The sequence below is a fragment of the Eretmochelys imbricata genome, chromosome 2 (genome assembly GCF_965152235.1).
Source record: "Eretmochelys imbricata isolate rEreImb1 chromosome 2, rEreImb1.hap1, whole genome shotgun sequence".
Classification (NCBI taxonomy): Eukaryota; Metazoa; Chordata; order Testudines; family Cheloniidae; genus Eretmochelys; species Eretmochelys imbricata.
Genome location: NC_135573.1, coordinates 95,230,634 through 95,247,014, shown reverse-complemented (window position 1 = coordinate 95,247,014; position 16,381 = coordinate 95,230,634).

Below are 16,381 nucleotides of genomic sequence, written 5' to 3'. Positions count from 1 at the left end.
CATGGGAGTGGAAGCCAGCTATTCCAAGATTCTAATCCTTGCTGTCATACTGAATCTCTTTGCTGACTGGAACAAGTCACTTAATCTCTTTGGCTCAACTTCCCTATATGCAAAATGGGGTTGATAGCATTTACTTCTATATAGGAATACTAAAAGCGTTAATATCTGCAAAGCACCATATAAATAAGAATTGCCATAATCGAAGCAAGCCTTGTTCCTGCAATGAATACATGTGCAAGACTTTATTGTATTGCACCTGTACTATTGAAGTCAAATCTTTGCTTTGCACCAGTATAAATATTTACATAAGGGTCAAGGCAGGGGAGAATCAGTCTCACTGATTTCAATAAGAGTTTTGTCTGAATGAGAATTGCAGAATGGGTCCTATGATGCTCTGCTGAAAGAGGAGCAATATTTTTTTTATGGTTGTACTAAATTGCTTTAAATAAAAAAATATATTTTCTTGTGCACATACTTGGTGTGACAGTTTTTTCCATTACAAGGACAGCCTATATTTTACTATACCATAATTCCACAGGCGGAGGGGTCACACATATAAAAAAATGTACAATACAGAGTCGAGCTGCTAACAATAATTAAAAAAAAGCCATTGTTTAAATTGCAGATCCTTTAGTAGAGCGTTCAGTAAGCAGGTCAGGGGATCTCTAAGATGCCTTCATTTTGTCATAAGATGAATCTCTCTAGTAGTTTCCTCCCAAAACTGTTTAATTCCTGAAGTCAGCCACCACATATTCAGGCATATTCCTCTTTCCCTGCAACTTGTCCAAACAAGTGGCTCTCATTTGGCCACCCTTTCTTGTATACTCAGAGGAGGAGACCACCTCAGACAGAAAGCCAGAATTTTAGCCAAGTTACTTGAATATTAACCTGATCCTGAGTAAGCAATATTCGATATAGTATGCTAACATTGGATTCAGAGTAACAGCCGTGTTAGTCTGTATTCGCAAAAAGAAAAGGAGTACTTGTGGCACCTTAGAGACTAACCAATTTATTTGAGCATGAGCTTTCGTGAGCTACAGCTCATGCTCAAATAAATTGGTTAGTCTCTAAGGTGCCACAAGTACTCCTTAACATTGGATTGTAACTTTGACTTAATAAACAAGTTTATAATGATATAATTTTGTATATATAAGTAATACACAACGTATAAGGTTATGTATATTACAGGGATTGGCAACCTTTGGCATGCGGCCCTACAGGGTAAGCCCCGTGGCAGGCCAGGCCGGTTTGTTTACCTGCCGCGTCCGCAGGTTCTGCCGATCGCAGCTCCCACTGGCCATGCTTCACTGCTCCAGGCCAATGGGGGCTGCGGGAAGCGGCAGCCAGCACATCCCTCAGCCCACGTCGCTTCCCACAGCCCCCATTGGCCTGGAGCAGCGAACCACAGGAGAAGACTGGAACCTTTGGTTTTGTATCATGTTTCTAGGAGATCACCTTATCTGTGCATTCCACTTAGATTCCTGCACTCCTCTAGTCCATTAGTCCTCCTGTCTCAAGTGTCCTTAGTTCTTAAGATTTCCTGGGAAATGCTTTAACTTTATTGAAATAAGAGTGATGTGGGAGTGCCACTAAAATTAAGTTTGCGTCATGGCATCTGTTTGAAGGTGGACCTTTCTAAGGGCACGTCTACACTGGCAAAGTTACAGCGATGGCAGTTACAGCGCTGCTCAGAGAACGCCGAAGGAAAACTGCTGTTGTGTGTTCACACTGACAGCTGCCTGCGCAATAGCGTATTCACACTTGCGGCACTATTTGGAGCGGTGCACTCTGGGCAGCTATCCCACGGAGCACCTCTTTCTCTTCTGCCGCTAAGACTTGTGGGAAGGCGAAAGGGGTGGCGGGGTATCTTGGGTCCTGTCCCAATGACCCGTGATGCACTGCTTTGCATCCCATCAATCCCTGTGCTTCTGTCCTCATTTGGCACCATCTTACAATGGTTTGTGTACTGTGCGCCTTGCCCTGCCTCTTTCTGGCTGCAGGAATGGGTCCTGAGCTGTTGACAAGAATGCTGTTCGCACTGACCAACAGGTCATGAGTGGCAGTGGAGTTATTCCTTGAACTACAAAGGCAAGAGGAGTGAGACATTAATCTAGCCACACATAGTAGCTAAGATGCGAGACTGCTTGTGGCATTCACAGAGGTGCTGACCACAGTGGAACACCGCTTTTGGGCTTGGGAAGCAAGCACTGAGTGGTGGGAACACATTGTGATGCAGGTCTGGGATGACGAGCAGTGGCTGCAGAACTTTCACATGAGGAAAGCCACATTCATGGGACTGTGTGATGAACTTGCACCTGCCCTGCGGTGCAACGACATGAGAGTGAGAGCTGCCCTGTCGCTGGAGAAGCATGTGGAGATTGCACTGTGGAAGCTGGCTACTCCAGACTGCTACTGATAGGTCACTAAACAGTTTGGAGTGGGAAAGTCGACAGTTGGAGTCATGTTGATGTAAGTGTGCAGGGACATTAATCGCAACCTGCTCCGAAAGACCGTGACTATGGGCAACGTGCGTGAGATTGTGGCTGGCTTTGTACAAATGGGCTTCCTTAACTGCGGAGGGGCGACAGATGGCACGCACATTCCAATTCTGGCACCAGACCACCTAGCCACCAAGTACATTAATCGCAAGGGGTATTTCTCAATCGTTCTCCAGGTGCTTGTGGATCACCATGTGCATTTCACAGACATTAACGCAGGCTGATCCAGAAAGGTGCATGACGCACACATCTTTCGGAACACTGGCCTGTTCAAGAAGCTGCAAGTAGGGACTTTCTTCCCAGACCAGAAGATCACCGTAGGGGAAGTCGAAATGCCCTTTGTGATCCTGGGAGACCCCACCTGTCTCATGAAGCCATACACAAGGCAACTTGACAGCAACAAGAAGTGGTTCAACAACAGGCTGAGCAAGTGCAGAATGACTGTGGAGTGTGCATTTGGCCATTTAAAAGCCCACTGGCGATGCTTGTATGGGAAGCTGGACATGGCCAATGACAATATTCCTGTTCTTATAGCCGCATGCTGTACACTCCATAATATTTGTGAAGGGAAGGGTGAAAGCTTCAATCAGGGCTGGACTGCAGAGGCTAAACGCCTAGAGGTTGAGTTTGAACAACCGGAGACCAGGATTATTAGAGGGGCACAAGGTGGGGCCATAAGGATCAGGGATGCTTTGAGGCAGCAATTTGAAGCTGAAAGCCACTAATATTTGTTGCTATGCTCGGGATTGCAGTGCTTGTAATGCTAAGAGGTGATTGGTGCACATGATGCAAGAGGGGCCGTAACATAATTGTATGTTGCTTTGCAGTGCTCTTTTTGTTTTCACTTAACGGAATAAAGAATCTTTCAATAAAAGAATTGCATTTATTTGAAAGCAACAACCAGAGGAGAGAGTCAAACAAAAAAATTCATCAGCAGGGAGGGGGATGAGGGAATGAAAGGAATGGGGGAATGGAAGGTCTCAAGAGCAGGAGGAGCGGTCCCAGGAAGGCTACAGATTTGTGTATGTCCAGGGATCCTTTGGAGTATAATGCAGTGGGTGCTGTACTTCAGCAGGGCCAAACTGCAGATGGATCGGTGTTGAGTGCAGTGGGTATTGGGAGTCCACACTGATGGAGCGTGAGGAGGGAGGAGTGGAATGCTGCGGATAGAGAGTGGAGCCAGGAGGTTGATAAGAGTGTGTTGGCGGTGTGTGGGGGTGCGCATGGGAAAGAATTTTGTGATAGCAGCTGCAGGGGAGGGCGGGCGTGAAGCTGCTCAGTTTAAAGATCTGGTATCGCCTAGACTGTGTTCACTAGGTGCTCCATAACTGTTAAGAGCTGCTCCGTGGCTTCCTTCTGGTGTGCCACATTCTCCTTTCATTCCCTCTTCTCACTGTCCTAACACTCCTTCAATTCCTGTTTCTCAGTGGAGGAGTACATCATAACCTCATACATAAAGTCCTCCTTAGTTCTTCTTGGATGCTTTCTAATTCTTCGCAACCATTCTGCTGCCGATAACAAAGAGGGAGGCTGTGCTCCCAAGGTCATCTCTGTGAAGTTTAAATGCAACATTTTTACAGAAGCGATATTATTTGCAACATAGATAACACTGTTTCAGTGCTTTAAAACACAGCCAGTACTCACACACCTGACACTAACTGGCAGACCCCAGCCAAGCACACACAAGCCACAAGACCCCCAAAATGGTGAGTAGCCTCAGGGGCGGGGTAAATCACTGTTCCCGGACCCTGCTGTACACTGAGCAGGTGGCTCTTGGGCACTTGGGGAGAGCCAGCACTATGCGGGGGGGCTGCTGATAATCATTCCTGTCCCCACACTTTCCACAGGAGTTGTTCATTATGGAAGATATCTCACTGCTGAGGGTAAGCAGGGAATCAAGGGAGAGTCTTCTCCAAGCCTGTGGCTTCTGCCCTGGCCCCTATGTGGCTAGCCTGTATGCAGCTATGGTGGTCCCACCCGCCTCCCCGCCGATGACGGCACAGTGGTGCGGGAAAGTTACTGTTAATGGGGCAAGAAACAAAGCAGCTCTGCCAAGGAACCTGTGGGAGTGGATTGTCCAGTTCCTCCACGAGAGTTTCCTGGAGATCTCTGAAGGAGATTCACATGAAGTGAGGGAGTATATCAACAGCCTGATCCGATGCTCAAAGGTGTTAGGCATGAGGTGGGAGACAAGCCTGCTTTTTGCAACCCTCCTGCCCCCAACAACTCGCTTCAGCAATTCCCAAAATCAGATCCACTTACCAGGGGTCTCCTCTCCTGTGTTGTGCTTTGCCAAAGTCCGACTCCTGTGACTGGCTAGGATTGTCTGGGGTAGAAAAGAGCTCCTGACTGCATGCACCTCTGGCCTCCGAGTCAATCTCTGCCTCTGGTTCCCCCCCACCCTCTTCATCCAAGATTGCCTCCTCCTGGCTCGGTCCACTCTCGACTGGCAATGAAGTACCCACAAGAAACTTTGCAGTGGAGGTGGGGTCACCACCGAGTATCGTGTCCAGCTCTTTGTAAAACCAGCAGCTCGTGGGTGCAGCACCAGAGCGGCGGTTTGCCTCCCACACCTGGAGGTAGGCGTTCTGCAACTCCTTCACTTTGACCCTGTACTGCAATATGTCCCGGTCATGACTCTTTTCTGTCATGCATCTAGAAATCTGTCCATAAGTATCATAATTCTGGCAGCTGGAGCACAGCTGTGACTGCACAGCCTCCTCTCCCCAAATACCGATGAGGTCCAGCAGCCCGGCATTGCTCCAAGCGGGAGATCGCCTGCTGCGTGGAGCAGGCATGGCCACCTGGAAGGATGCGCCGAGACCACTTCACACATCACCGAGCAAACAGGAGGGGGACTTTCAAATTTCCAAAGGATGTATGGGGAGCGGCTGATAGTTGGTCACCTGAGGGCAGGGCAGTAGAGTTCAAACGGATGGCCAGAGAGGTGGGAACAGGCATTGTGGGACACCTCCCGGAGGCCAGTCGCAGCGCTGTAATCCCCTCGGTGTCTACACTGGCACTGCAGCGCTGTAGCCACGGTGCAGAAAGCTCTATGCCTCTCCTCGCAGTGGGTTTTTTTTAGAGTGCTGCATCTCCACAGTTCCTGTGTACTGAGTGGCTTGGCAGTGTGTACACCTCCGGAGTTACGGCACTCAAAGCTGCTTTACTGTGCATAAACTTGTCAGTGTAGACGGGGCCTAAGTCCTCTAAAATGCACATGCTTAGTTAGATTGCTCTGAAAATGAGTGTGCCTCAGGAGGATGCAGGATGAGGTTAGGGACCCAAATTTGGAGTCATGTGAGCCTGAGATATAAGCCCTTCAAAACTAGCCCTTTTTACAAACAAAGCTTCTAGGTGTTTTGCACCAAGCTACAGCTCAGTGTAATGTGATGTGGGTTGAAATGATCTCATTCTGTCAAGTTTTACCCAAGACTGTGTGTGACACCTACTAAATCTTTGGCAGATAAAAACTGAGAACTGTATTTAAGAAAATGTAAATTTTTTACATGGTATATATGTAGGGCAACCACCATTTGAAATGCACAATAAAGGGCACCACACACAAACACACGGCAAGCCCTCCGCAACCCTGACCACAAGGTAAGTCGGCAACTCCCCAGCCCTTCAACAGTCATTTATAGTATCTTGAGAGATTGATAACACAGCACATCTCCTCACTCTTGTGTGACTCAAACCCTCTCACACACGCCCAGTGCCCTTGCATGCTGGTGGGCAGACAGCTGTTGTATTTCAACAGTTTTGATCTGTTATCACTTAAACTGAGGAACTGGGAACACTGCACCATCTTTAGCGAGACACAGAAACTTTTAACAGTAGATCTCCCAGTGTACTGCTATGATAACTTTCAGAGTAACAAGTTAGTCTGTCTTCGCAAAAAGAAAAGGAGTACTTGTGGCATGTCATAAATATAAAGGGAAGGGTAAACCCCTTTGAAATTCCTCCTGGCCAGGGGAAAGCTCCCGTCACCTGTAAAGGGTTAAGAAGCTAAAGGTAACCTCGCTGGCATCTGACCAAAATGACCAATGAGGAGATAAGATACTTTCAAAAGCTGGGAGGATGGAGAGAAACAAAGGGTCTGTGTGTCTGTCCATATTCTGTCTTTGCCGGGGATAGATCAGGAATGGAGTCTTAGAACTTTTAGTAAGTAATCTAGCTCGGTACGTGTTAGATTCTGATTTCTTTAAATGGCTGAGAAAAGAACTGTGCTGAATAGAATAACTATTTCTGTCTGTGTATCTTTTTTGTAACTTAAGGTTTTGCCTAGAGGGGTTCTCTATGTTTTGAATCTAATTACCCTGTAAGGTATCTACCATCCTGATTTTACAGGGGGGATTTCTTTATTTCTATTTACTTCTATTTTTATTAAAAGTCTTCTTGTAAGAAAACTGAATGCTTTTTCATTGTTCTCAGATCCAAGGGTTTGGGTCTGTGGTCACCTATGCAAATTGGTGAGGCTTTTTATCCAACATTTCCCAGGAAAGGGGGGGTGCAAGTGTTGGGAGGATTGCTCATTATTCTTAAGATCCAAGGGTCTGGGTCTGTAGTCACCTAGGCAAATTGGTGAGGCTTTTTACCAAACCTTGTCCGGGAAGTGGGGTGCAAGGTTTTGGGAAGTATTTGGGGGGGAAAGACGCGTCCAAACAGCTCTTCCCCAGTAACCAGTATTAGTTTGGTGGTGGTAGTGGCCAATCTAAGGACAAAGGGTGGAATATTTTGTACCTTGGGGAAGTTTTGACCTAAGCTGATAAGATAAGTTTAGGGGGGTTTTCATGCAGGTCCCCACATCTGTACCCTAGAGTTCAGAGTGGGGGAGGAACCTTGACATTGCACCTTAGACTAACCAATTTATTTGAGCATGAGCTTTCGTGAGCTACAGCTCACTTCATCGGATGCATACCGTGGAAACTGCAGAAGACATTATATACACACAGAGACCATGAAACAATACCTCCTCCCACCCCACTGTCCTGCTGGTAATAGCTTATCTAAAGTGATCATCAAGTTGGGCCACTTCCAGCACAAATCCAGGTTTTCTCACCTTCCCCCCCCCACAAACTCACTCTCCTGCTGGTAATAGCCCATCCAAAGTGACCACTCTCTTCACAATGTGTATGATAACCAAGGTGGGCCATTTCCTGCAAAAATCCAGGTTCTCTCACCCCCCTCCAAAAACCACACACACAAACTCACTCTCCTGCTGGTAATAGCTTATCCAAAGTGACCACTCTCCCTACAATGTGCATGGTAATCAAGGTGGGCCATTTCCAGCACAAATCCAGGCTTTCTCACCCCTCCCCCCCCCCCAGAAACACACACACACACACACACACAAACTCACTCACCTTGATTATCATGCACATTGTAGGGAGAGTGGTCACTTTGCATAAGCTATTACCAGCAGGAGAGTGAGTTTGTGGGGGGTGGGGGGGGCGGAGGGTGAGAAAACCTGAATTTGTGCTGGAAATGGCCCAACTTGATGATCACTTTAGATAAGCTATTACCAGCAGGACAGTGGGGTGGGAGGAGGTATTGTTTCATGGTCTCTGTGTGTATATAATGTCTTCTGCAGTTTCCACGGTATGCATCCGATGAAGTGAGCTGTAGCTCATGAAAGCTCATGCTCAAATAAATTGGTTAGTCTCTATGGTGCCACAAGTACTCCTTTTCTTTTTGCTATGATAACGCAAATCTTTAGACCCACGTAAAAAATCCTCAGAAGATTAAATTATTTTCTGACGCCTGGCAAATCTGTTTAAAAAATAATGGCCAGGCCCATGTAATACTGGCCAGACAGTGACCCTATGCATATGGCAATACAGGAAGCCAGCTTGAGGGTTTCCATTCCCCCTATTTTATAAGCTTTAGACTTAGATCTTGCAAATTCCCTAAAATCCAAACGGTTACTCTGATTTCTATAAAGTTTGGTGTGCCTCATGAAGGTGCAGGGCAGCATTACTGACCCAAATTCAGGGTTATGTGACGGAAGGGTTCCCAGGTTACAGGCCCTCCTCACAAAATGGTTTACTTCTGCTGCCTTGTACCATTCATCTGAGAGGTATTAATGACAGGGTGAATCACAGCCCTGCTGATGGCTGTGAACTCACCCTTCTATTTACATAATTAAGGATACATTGATCACAAGCCCACACCTAAGACAAAAGAAGTTTTAGACTGAGTGGCTGGAGAGTGCTACACTGGGTGGCAGTTTCCGTTTGGGGGAGAATGTAATCAAGGACTTTGGGCGAAAATAAATTAGACATGTGAAGGCTTCCTGGGAAAGGAGGAGTATTAGTGGGTGGAGGAGGGGGAGAATGGGAGTAGAGGTGTTTGGGGCCTCAGCAAGGAGGTGGGAGTATGGAGAGAAGATAAATGGGGATTGATGGTAGGGGAGGAAAGAGAGATTTGGGCTCAAGTGAGAGAGGTCTGGGACTCCCCAACTGTACCAGTACACCCAAGCCCCTGAGCATTCCATGGCTCTGCCAATGCTCCCCAAGCCCACAGCTCTGCCAGTGCACCCCCACCACACTGCACTGAACCCCCTGCACTGCCAACCCCCACACTGCAGCCCCAGGTCTGCCAGTGCACTCCACCCATTCTGAATCTCAACCTTCTTTCACGCCACAGCTCTGCCAGTCCCCCCCAAACACTGAATGAAACCTATTAAAAAAAGTGTTGGAAGAAGTGGAGTGTTCATAGCTGACTGGAAAATGCGTGCCATATGGCTGTCATGGGGTACTCACTCACTGCTGGTGGCACCTCCTCCTGGCTGCTCTGGGGAAGTGGACCTCTGAGAGGTCCAGAGAGGCCTGGATGACTTCCAGCTTTTGAGGCCCCTAGCCATAATAAAAATAAAAAATGATGACACATGGAAACAAAATAAGGCACCAAGAAAAGAGTGAGACATAATTTGAATATTTTCTTATTTAACAAATGCTTTTCTGGTCCGACAGGGATGTACATAAAAACAAGTTGCAAAACTTATCAAATGCCAAAATATTAACAAGTGTCTAAATTTGAGGCCCCCTTTGAGCTTGAGGCCCAGGCCAAATGGCTCTCCTGGCCCCCCCTCTGATTGGTCCTGCTGGGGAATAGCTCTCTTTCAGGCCCTCCCATTGTGGTCTCTCCTTTCACTCTGTGGTCACTCTCTTATTCCAGTAGGTGCAGCTTCCTCTGCATGACTGCACCACTCCGATCACTACATGGCTTCCCCTTTCAGGGTATTGAGTCTCACTGGGCGTGCTGTCCAAGCAATCCCACCGTGTCTGTGGCTGGGGGTAGTGGGGGTGCAAGCACCCACCGGCACCAACAAAAGTTGGCACCTGTGCTGGTGACTTCCTGGCTTTATATTACCTTACACTATGTCTACACTACAAATTACTTCAGAATAACTTGTGTCATTCGAATGTGAATAATCCACACTCCTGAGTGAAGTAAGTTATACCGACCTAAGCGCCAGTGTGGACAGCACTATATCAGCAGGCGAGCTACTTCCGCCAACACAGCTACTGCCTCTCGCAGAGGCAGGCATTATTAAGCCAACCAGAGAACTCTCTCCCATTGGCTTAGAGTGTCTTCCACAGATGCGCTATAGTGGCCCAGCTGTGCCCCTGTCGGTGCTATAGCGTAGACATAGCCTCAGTCCACACCTGCTCAGTTGAGCTTCATCCTCTAATCAGGGGTTGCTTCTCCAGCCTAATCCCCTCATTGGGTGGCCTGTCACACTAATTGGCCCTTTCTCAGCTTCCTTAACCCTTTCAGGGCTGTTGTGGGGGTGAACACGCCTTCACAATAGCATACAAATATATGCTGTGACCCCCCCCGGCCCCCAGTGTTTCTCTGAGATGGCGTACATCTAGCGGACAAGGTCAGAGGATCTTTCTGTCAGTATTTTGGAACAGAAACCCCATCTGCAATTTCTCTCTCTGACTCCACCACAAACTCCACCCTACAGCCATTGTGAAACATGCATAGGAACACTGTTCACAGTTGCCTTTGCTACAGGCACTGAATGTGAATCAGGTTATAGGAGGCAGAGAAGTAGCAATAATAGAAATATTTACACACCAGGGAGTGAAGGCCCCAGGGAGCTGTGTTACCTGCTTGTGGTGGGGAGCCTGGGTGCAGCAGCGGGGAGGGATTACGTTTTCGAGGGGAAAACAATGATGCTGGGGAGGTGTGTGAAAGCAGGGCTGGTGCATGGCTCAGTATGCAAATTGCAGGACATGGTATGTACAAATGTCTAAATGACTTCTAACTCCTACAACATTTTTTTTTCTGTTTAAAAAAAAATAAAAAAATAAAAAACACTTAGGAAATTCAAGGGCATTTTTTTTAAAATTGTTAACACAAAGTTAAGGTTGCTTGGTTGTATGTCATCCCCTTTCAGAATGATGAGTTGAACCAAAACTGAAACCTCTGAAAACCAGGAAATGCATTTTTATGGTTGCCCATGCAACTGTCCCTCTTCCAGCAATGCCCCAATATACATTGTCCTTTAATAGTGTGACATGGAATCCTGTGGGTGAGAGGGAATGCATCGTAAAAGGAGATGAAGAGCATATACACTTCAGCAACCATGGGGCTGACAGAGCAAAGACATGTGGGTATATTGGGTCATTGCTGAAAGAAGCCAGCAGCAAGGTTGTATGGGCATCTTAAGTGTGCCTCTCCCTGTTTTCAGAGGTTTCAGTTTGCTTGACTCAGCATTTTGGTACCATCAAGCAATCTTGATTCTGCATTAATGTAGTTTTTTGGCCATTGAATAATAGTTTAGATTTAATTTATGGAGTATTTGAAGCTTCTATGCTTCATGTTGCTTTAGATACCTAAAGGAAAAGTTCCTTGGGAAATGTCTGGGATTCTATTGTTGCATCATTGGTCTAGTGTCTGTGGGCAGGTCTACACTACCGTGTACATTGATGAAACTTATGTTGTTCAGGGGTGTGAAAAAGACTCCTCTGTGAGTAATGCAAGTTACAGCAACCTAAGCGCTGTCCACACCTGCACTATGTCGGTGTGAGATGCTCTTCCAGCGACATAGCTTCTGCCTCTCATGGTGGTGGAGTAATTATGCTAACTGGAAAGAGCTCTCCTGTTGGCATAGAGCATCTTTACCAGATGTGCTACAATGGCGCAGCTGCACTGGTGGAGCTGAGCTGCTGTTGTGCTTTTAGTGTAGACCTGCTCTGTATTTCTGGCAGAGGTCTACATTCCCCCGGCTTCTAGTATTATTGCTTTGCCAGGGTTAGGTCCCATTTTTCTCATACTGCTATTTGCACTGATAATTATAGTCCAAGAGCAAACTCGTGTTACATTTATCTGAAAAGACCGAACTGTTGCCAAAGCTGCATCATGTATCTGTCTGTGTAATCTGCTTTTTAATAACTAATGACATAAAGGCATTTGTGCCCTATATCAAATTGGAATTCAAAATTATACTGTATTTCACATGCAGGTGCTATCTAGTCATTTTTCCATCTCTCCTATTTCAACAATTGTCACTGAGCTCCTCACTATGCTTTCCATGTTGTTTTTTTGTAACTTAATTAAGACATATTTCAAAAACAGGATGAAAACAGATTTGCAGTTTTCTTTCTTCTTTCATTCTTTTTAAATATACTAAAATGGGGCAGAAACTACAGTAGTTTGTTTTGTTTGTTGTTTTTTGCTGATCCTGTGAATGGTGCAAACTTTCAGAACAAGGAACATGCCAACACTGAGTTCTATGAATATAAGTTCTTGTACTTTCACAGTTGTCGCTTTGTGAATATATATCTTGCAAGACTGGGGACTGTTCTGCATAGACAGTAGCATCATGCAGGTTAAAGGCCCATAGTTAATAGTTATCATTATTTTAGTAGTGAGCATCGATATTGCCTCAATTATGGCATTTTTAAATCCAGCCTATTGGCATTCTTAACTTGCTGAATATTTCTTTAGTGGTGAAACCATTTTAGAGATAGTGTCATAGCCTTAATATAGGCACTATTTTCTGAATTGCACTCTGTGTTATGGACAGTATCAGTTTACTGAATGAAGAAAAGGAGTACTTGTGGCACCTTAGAGACTAACCAATTTATTTGAGCATGAGCTTTCGTGAGCTACAGCTCACTTCATCGGATGCATACCGTGGAAACTGCAGTAGACACTATATATACACAGAGACCATGAAACAATACCCCCTCTCACCCCACTGTCCTGCTGGTAATAGCTTATCTAAAGTGATCATCAAGTTGGGCCATTTCCAGCACAAATCCAGGTTCTCTCACCCTCTGCCCCCCCGCCCCTCCACAAACTCACTCTCCTGCTGGTAATAGCCCATCCAAAGTGACCACTCTCTTCACAATGTGTATGATAATCAAGGTGGGTCATTTCCGGCACATAAACACCACCCTATACCGGAAACCTACTGACCGCTATTCCTACCTACATGCCTCCAGCTTTCACCCTGACCACACCACACGATCCATCGTCTACAGCCAAGCTCTGCGATACAACTGCATTTGCTCCAACCCCTCAGACAGAGACAAACACCTACAAGATCTCTGTCAAGCTTTCTTACAACTACAATACCCACCTGCGGAAGTAAAGAAACAGATTGATAGAGCCAGAAGAGTTCCCAGAAGTTACCTACTACAGGACAGGCCTAACAAAGAAAATAACAGAACGCCACTAGCCTTCACCTTCAGCCCCCAACTAAAACCCCTCCAACGCATTATTAAGGATCTACAACCTATCCTAAAGGATGACCCAACACTCTCACAAATCTTGGGAGACAGGCCAGTCCTTGCCTACAGACAGCCCCACAACCTGAAGCAAATACTCACCAACAACCACATACCACACAACAGAACCACTAGCCCAGGAACCTATCTTTGCAACAAAGCCCGTTGCCAGCTGTGCACACATATCTATTCAGGGGACACCATCACAGGGCCTAATAACATCAGCCACACTATCAGAGGCTCGTTCACCTGCACATCCACCAATGTGATATATGCCATCATGTGCCAGCAATGCCCCTCTGCCATGTACATTGGTCAAACTGGACAGTCTCTACGTAAAAGAATAAATGGACACAAATCAGATGTCAAGAATTATAACATTCATAAACCAGTCGGAGAACACTTCAATCTCTCTGGTCACGCAATCACCGACATGAAGGTCACTATCTTACAAGAAAAAAACTTCAAATCCAGACTCCAGCAAGAAACTGCTGAATTGGAATTCATTTGCAAATTGGATACTATTAATTTAGGCTTAAATAGAGACTGGGAGTGGCTAAGTCATTATGCAAGGTAGACTATTTCCCCTTGCTTTTTCCTACCCCCCTCCCCCAGACATTCTGGTTAAACTTGGATTTAAACTTGGAGAGTGGTCAGTTTGGATGAGCTATTGCTAGCAGGTCTGTGCTGGAAATGACTCACCTTGATTACCATGCACATTGTAGGGAGAGTGGTCACTTTGGATGAGCTATTACCAGCAGGAGAGTGAGTTTGTGTGTGTATGGGGGTGGGGGAGGGGTGAGAAAACCTGGATTTATGCTGGAAATGGCCCACCTTGGTTATCATACACATTGTGAAGAGAGTGGTCACTTTGGATGGGCTATTACCAGCAGGAGAGTGAGTTTGTGTGGGGAGGGTGAGAAAACCTGGATTTGTGCTGGAAGTGGCCCAACTTAATGATCACTTTAGATAAGCTATTACCAGCAGGAGAGTGAGTTCGTGTGTTTACGGGGGGGGGGGGGGGGGGGGGGGAGAAAACCTGGATTTGTGCTGTAGCTCATGAAAGCTCATGCTCAAATAAATTGGTTAGTCTCTAAGGTGCCACAAGTACTCCTTTTCTTTTTGCAAAGACAGACTAACACGGCTGTTACTCTGAAACCAGTTTATTGAATATGTACTATTTGTGTACAGCACACTTTTAAAGGAGTTTGGATTGCTTTCTTTTATGACCCAAGTGGTGTTTTTGCATTTCTCTGTTTTCTTAGTTTTTAGAGTTCTATTGATTTGTAATTCTGATTTTTGAGGGTCACATTATCATGTACTGTCTCTCTCCAATAGTTAGGATGAATTAGTTATGATGAGGTCAGCTCTCCTTTTGGTTCATTTGATGAGTGGTCTTATTTCCATGGTTTAGATTCATAGATTCATAGATATTTAGGTCAGAAGGGACCATTATGATCATCTAGTCTGACCTCCTGCACAACGCAGGCCACAGAATTTCACCCACCACTCCTACAAAAAAAACCTCACACCTATATCTGTGCTATTGAAGTCCTCAAATTGTAGTTTAAAGACCTCAAGGAGCAGAGAATCCTCCAGCAAGTGACCCGTGCCCCATGCTACAGAGGAAGGCGAAAAACCTCCAGGGCCTCTTCCAATCTGCCCTGGAGGAAAATTCCTTCCCGACCCCAAATATGGCGATCAGCTAAACCCTGAGCATATGGGCAAGATTCATCAGCCAGATACTACAGAAAATTCTTTCCCAGGTAACTTGGATCTTATGGTGATATTTAATGGTGTTTTTTTGGCTTTTGTGAACAATACTGTCACTGGTAACTATTTGAACTTGGTCTTTGTTGAAAGCTTCAGTACATTTAAAATGACGGGAAACTGAAACAATTCAGTTTTCAAATGAATTAAACAAACACACTTCAAATCCTTCTGTTGCTTGAGGGTACAGCAAAGCAACAAAAAGTCTTACTCATTTGAGCTCCCCTATTCAAAGTGATACTTTGAGTTAATGACAGCCAATGATTTGATCGCTTTAGTAATGTGATTTGTTTTTCTGTTTTAATTGCATGGGTATGTAATTTGCTTGAGGTAACTGCATAATATTTTAAATTTTATTTTGGAATCTGTGAAGAGCTCAAATGAATCTGGTATGGGGTTTGAAAGTTGCTTTTATTTTGTGTATACATTCTCTGTGGAAGCCTCTTACTGTTATTAGACTAAGACAAGATCTCTCTGATCTTTGTTATTTGTGAAGTTCTTCAGTATCTTATCTTTTTCTGGGTTTGAATTTAATCTTATTTTATTGACAGGTATTTCTCTGGTGCTCATCACTGTAGGGTTTTTTTCAGTGTTCCATGCACACTGATACATAAAGCAAGACAATATCCCTGTGAGGTAGAGAAGTATTGTTATCTCTGGTTTCCAGGAGAAATTAAGACAGAAGTTAAAGCCAAAAAATTTCAAAGTAGCCTATGATTTTGAATGCTTCATTTTTTGGCTGTACACCTGAGACACCTTAGGATTGATTTCTCAAGGGCCTTGAATGTTCAGTATCTCTGAGAAACCTATCCAATGTCTCTTACATTGCTCAGGCAGACTATAGAGACTGTATCATCATATGCTGATGAAAAGACAGAAAAATGGGGGGAAATGTTTTTAAAATCTTTCTAAATACATTTCAAATATAATATGTAAGGCCAGATCCTCATTTGCCTCTAAGGTTGTTTTGTGCCATTGCACTGGTGCAAAATGATCTTAAAGTTCCCCTAATGAGATATGATGATGATAATTGAAACATGAGGCTAGCTTAAAACATTCTCACTGGGGACAGAAGAGGTGTTCTGGTGTTGGGAGAGAGCTGTGCTAGATAAGTGTGTGTACCAGTCACCCCCACTGGTAGAATGGTTCATAGGAGTCCATTCCAGCTGGCAACCATAGCACTGTTCTGTAACTTCCTCTGGTGGCTGATTCATCCCCTTGCCCCTCCCCTCCCCGCCCCCCTAGTTGTTCTTGATTGTGAGAGGCATATATGGAGAAGCATATGTCTTTGATGGAAAAGGAGTATTTCAATTTTTTTTCTACCTCACCTTCATAGTGTAGTTCAAAAACAAACATGATTAGTCA